At 42.6% G+C, this 5,652-nt stretch overlaps 1 protein-coding gene across 1 annotated transcript in view; it reads left to right on the forward strand.

The window, feature by feature from the left end:
- Positions 1 to 5,652, forward strand: part of pawr (PRKC, apoptosis, WT1, regulator) — a 66,797-nt gene that overhangs the window by 1,633 nt on the left and 59,512 nt on the right. The gene's annotated exons all lie outside the window — the stretch shown is intronic.

The following is a 5,652-nucleotide window of genomic DNA, read 5'->3' on the forward strand; positions in this document are numbered from 1 at the left end:
AGCCTAAATAAATGTCAGAAATAAAACACTATCAGCAAATGTCACGTAAAATGTAAACGGTAAAGATTAGCAGGACTGACATTAAAAGAACAAGTGCATGGTATGTTGAAGGAGCCCATATTAAATAGACAATAGTCACGTTGTCCTCAGTGATGAATGTGTCTTTACGTATTCATCCATCCTTCATTCTGCTGTACTTCCTTCCTACATAGACACTGATAGGTGTGATAAGCTAACATCAGCTGGTATAATATTGGTAAGCTGATGTTAGCCGGGCACTAATCTACCACAAAATAATGGGCATGCACGTGGCCCATCCTCAGAGTGGCTGGGGGACCCCTGTGCATCCATGTGGAGTTAAGTCGACAAAGTAGCTTGAAACTATTTCTTTTATCCTGTTGCCTGCCAGTTGTCCAGGTACAGAGGGTCTTGTAGAGGTCAGGTCAAAGGTTATCTTTGGTGCAGGGTGACAAATTATTAGTGAAAACCTGCTTTCACTAAGTTTATGTTAGGGTTAGTTTGTATTGCTCCATTTTGGCATGTTTTCCTCCTTCGTAACTCTGCATCTTATTTGTCTTGTCCTTTAACATCTCGAGACCATGTCGTGAACGTGTTCTCACTTTAACACATCACCTTCTGAGTTTTGGGTGGATCCATAAATAATTCAAATCAGAGAACAGCACTTGTTTTCCCAAAGTCTCCACATTCCTCTCATACATGTGTCTGATTTAATCGACCCTCTGTAGCAAGAGAAATGAAAGCAGCTCTCAGATGTTGGGGGAAGAAATGGAGGGAGGGAGAGGTAGTGGTTGTTGTTGGAGGTGAGTGTGTGTGTGTGTGTGTATTGGGAGGCAGTGTTGGGGTGTTCATTGTTTTTTAATTTAAATCATGTCACACTCTGGCCTAATTCCCGTGGTTCAGACACATGCAGGAGCTCTGATATGAAGCTGTTCCAGCCACTCTGGGCTAGTGCTGTGATTATGTGCACTCACAAGCACTTTCAAAAGCACTGAAATTATACAAAAAAATGGTGGGAAGTATGTTTATTCATTATAGCGGGTAGTGTGATGCCCTTAGAAGTGGTCCACAACCACCCTGTTTTCCATATCCCCCTCTGTTATTTGATAACCACCCAGAAGTCAACCCTCAGGCTGCACAGCTTGGAGTTTGACCAGTTCATCAGTCGGTGCTCCACATACTGTTATTAGATGCTCAGCGGTGCTGAGTGAAGCTGTTTCGAACCTGGTCACAAGCCAGGCTGTAATGCTGGACCATAGCACCCTGGGCTGTGCCAGGTATGTTAGGTTGAGCCCATAGGCAGCTGATTATGTATTAAAGTGGGCGGACAGACTATTAATGGCGGAGGTAATGCGATGCAGTGGTGAGCTGGTTAGTGTGAGCGATGCACAGAGGAAGAACTGAAGTCACTGATCCCAACTGGAGTGTTGTGCTCTAAGTACAGTTTGTAGAAATGTCCCAGAGTCAGTGCACCGTCTGTGACGTGCAGGATGTTCACATGCCCAGGAATATCCTGGGTATGTTCAGGGTTTTGGAGACTCTCGGTTTTGTGTTTGTGCCTGTAGACATTTTGAAAACAAGGATAAACCCTCAACCTGTTCTGATGGGCAGACACACTACCAGTCAATAGTTTGAACACACTTGGGTTGAACGGAAGAGTGTGTCCAAACTTTTCACTGGTACCGTCGGCTTCTGATCGCGCTCTACCTCATGTGCCGGTGCCATATCAGCTCGGGTTACCCAGTAGTAGTATGTGTAATCATACCTGATGAAATGAAAGTGAAGGTTTGACACTAGTATGGACTATCGTTGCTCTTACTGTGATCAGATGTAGAAAGTTAATCCTGTTAAATACAGGAGAGTCCTGCTGGATTTGGCCCATTCAGTCATAACTGAAGAGATTTCATAAATTATATGATCTTGGGAACAAAAACAGCAAATACTCATATTTGAAAAGTTGAAGTTATCAAAATTACTGTATGTTTCTCTTTACTGACTACTTGATTAATCATTTCAGCTTTGATTTAGTCAATTTCAGCTTTATAAAACCAATTTGGATGTTTTTATTGGCAGATAATATGTTGGACACTGTGATACTTTGTCTGGCAACACCTCACACTTCACCATGATGTTTAGCCAGTTGTAGCGACTAACACAAAACAGCTCATGTTTTCTAATCCCAGCATTATCTGTCTGATCTCATGGCCTGCGATCCTGCAGGCTTTGGAGGGAAACCTAAAAACTGGCACTGCAGCAGATTCTGTAAAATGCTTTGCTTCTCCTCCTGTTGAATATGAAGAAGGACCAAACTATGCAAACGAAGACTCCCTCATACAAGCTCCCTTTGTGATGTGAATATGAGTGGACAGGTGTGAATAGAGATGCCTGGGATTATCTCTCTGCTCGTTCTGTGCAGCATAATAGCTGCTGAGTTGGATTTCGGAGCATCTGAGGAACCCAATCTTCTGCCTGTTGAAGCCGTAATGGCCTGATAAAAGCCCTCTGCTATACTGGAGAAAGGCCACTTCTACACAGCATCAATCAGTACATCCTCCTTTGTTCCAGAAAGGGGTCTCCTTTCTCTCACCCCACTTGCTGACTCAGACTGGAGCACACACTGGTGTTGATGCTGACCTCTGACCTGCTCGCGACATGCAACAGAGGAATGTGGAAATGAGAGAGCGTGTTGAGAAAATCTGCCAGCTTCAAGTTCTCTCATCTGAAAATGGTTTGGTTGGGAAGTACATGTGTTTCCTGTTGGTCTGATGGCTCCATGTCACTCATTGTGTTGTTTTTGTTTTAGTTTTTTTTACAACCCCAGGGATACTTTTCCAAATGCTCTGGCAGTTAACAGTGGTGATCGGAGGCTGTGCAGACACGGGTCCAGGGAGCTGTTGATATGTACAGTCTTATGCAAAAGTTTAGGCACCCCTTGATAAATAACAGATTTTGGTGATTTTTTATTTGAACAGATGTTAACACAGTTTCTCTTGGAAATGGAAAAAATGCACAATATTTTCTGCAAACAGTGATGCATAGTTACTTCTTATGCCATAAATTGAACAAAAATAAAAAATAAAAACATGATTATGGCATGGTGCAAAAGTTTGGGCACCCTAAGAGTTCCAGAGTCTCAAAGTCTCTCACAAGGTATCAGACCTTAATCAGCTCGTTAGATCTGATGCACAGCAACAGCTGTCATTGGTAAATGCCAATTTCAAAGCTGTACAAATACTTTGACTCTTCAAACCTTGTGCACACACTTGTGGACACCCAGCAACCATGGGTTCCTCTAAGCAGCTGTGTAAGACCCTGAAAATGAAAGTTATTGATGCCCACAATGCAGGAGAAGGCTACAAGAAGATAGCAAAGCGTTGTCAGCTTGCAGTTTCCACAGTAAGAAATGTAATTAAGAGATGGCAGATCAGGGGAACTGTGGAGGTCAAGATGAGATCTGGAAGACCAAGAAAACTCTCGGACAGAACTGCTCGTATGCTGGTCAGAAAGACAAATCAAAACCCCCATTTGACTGCAAAAAACCTGCAGGAAGATTTAGCAGACTCAGGAGTGGTGGTGCACCGTTCCACTGTGCAGCGATGCTTGCACAGACAAGGCCTTCATGGAAGAGTCAGCAGAAGAAAACCTTATCTGCGTCCCCATCATAAAATCCAACGTCTGAAGTATGCAACAGGACATCTACAGAAGCCCGATGCGTTTTGGAAACAAGTGCTGTGGACTGATGAAGTTAAAATAGAACTCTTTGGACACAATCAGCAAAGGCATGTTTGGAGAAAAAAAGGAGCAGCATTTCATGAAAAGAACACCTTGCCAACTATTAAGCATGGGGGTGGATCTATCATGCTCTGGGGTTGTGTTGCAGCCAGTGGCACAGGAAACATTGCACGGGTGGAGGGAAGAATGGATTCCACTAAATACCAGCAAATTCTGGAAGCAAACATCACACCATCTGTAAAAAAGCTGAAGCTGAAAAGAGGATGGCTTCTACAACAGGACAATGATCCTAAACATACCTCGAAATCCACTATGGAATACCTCAAGAGACGCAGGCTGAAGGTTTTGGAATGGCCATCACAGTCCCCTGATTTAAACATCATTGAAAATTTGTGGGTAGATCTTAAAAGAGCTGTGCATGCAAGACGACCAAAACACATTTTCATTTGTCTGACTCCACTGGTCACTCAGTTAGCACAAAGCTAACACTGATACAGATGCAAGTACTTAATAATCATAATGCAGTGTAGACCTGATTACAATCAGTCCACAAGAATTCAACTTGCTTTCATACACAGAGCTCATTTGGCTCCACCAAAATTAGCATTTGCTTTCTTCATGTTCACAACAGTTGACTACAATCAGCATAATGAGCTCTTTGACCACAGGCATAACGAAGACTTTGCATTTCTGTAAGTTTGTTGTTGGGTCCTGCTTGTTCAGCACGTGTTACTTTATTACTTAGTTTCTTACTGTTGGATTTTGCTACACGTATTGAGCTTTGACGGCTCGGTAAAATACAACCTCGTCTCTGCTCTGCTGTGTCTGTGAGCCCCCACCCCAAGAGCAGAGAAGCAGAGCTCACACTTTACTTTTTGTTGTGCTCACTTATCTTAAAATTATCCTCAAATTGCTAAAATTTCTACTCCAGTACCTAAGGGCCTGCTCAACATCGGTGTGAAGTTAATGTACTATTGCCATTAAGTGGTACTGGTGCGTAGTATCTGACAGCCTTTATAAGACCAAGTACTAGAGGGTGGTATCGAACCTGATACTGGTACCGGTGTCAGCGTATCCCTAGTACAAACTCACATTTTATATCTCAGAGCCACAGAAGTGTATTTCAAATCTTTCTAAAGATCCTGGTTTCAAAAGACCCCAAATATGTCAGTCAATTTTGGGGGAAATGTTTATAAAATGATGCATAAAACATGTACCATTTTTCCAATCAGTGAAACGGTGCTGCCATGACAACATGGAGTCTTGCGTTAAATCACTTAGTGTAGAATTCAGACACTGTAGCTTTGATGAAGAGCTGGAACAAGCTGATACAGAATACGATCCTGCCAAATTCCACTGATTTTATTCTTTATCCCTGATTCATGTATCTTTAAAAGTAAAGCTTAATTTTAATTTAGACAGTTTACATGCACATGGTATGTCTGTGTGTGTGTAAGGTTGTCAGTTGAGGCTCTGTGCATCACAGCGCTGTAGCATCAACTCTTTCATCTGCTTTGTTAAAAACACACTGCATTGACAATCAGCGGACACCCTCGCCTATATTTTTCTGCTCCATTTTGTAGAGAAGTTCAGGAAGAGTGATAATGTATGTTTGGAGTGGGGCCATGCTGAAAGCACAACAACATTAAATCCACCTTTTACCCCAGTGCAGCTGCGGAGGATGCGCACTGTGACGATGGTTTAATGAGACGGACACCGATGTCTTTGCATTGCCTCCCCGTCAACAATTGCTCAAGATGCACAAGACGTTAGGCTGATATTACAGGAGGCCTTCACTTGCTGCAGCTCATTTTTTGGCTTAGTCTGTAATTTTGGTGTAAATTACAATGTATTTACTCTTTTGCCTCTTCAGGGTGGCTTTACTGCATTTAATACATTTTC

Source organism: Monopterus albus, unplaced genomic scaffold, assembly GCF_001952655.1.
Source record: "Monopterus albus unplaced genomic scaffold, M_albus_1.0 scaffold136.1, whole genome shotgun sequence".
Lineage (NCBI taxonomy): Eukaryota > Metazoa > Chordata > Actinopteri > Synbranchiformes > Synbranchidae > Monopterus > Monopterus albus.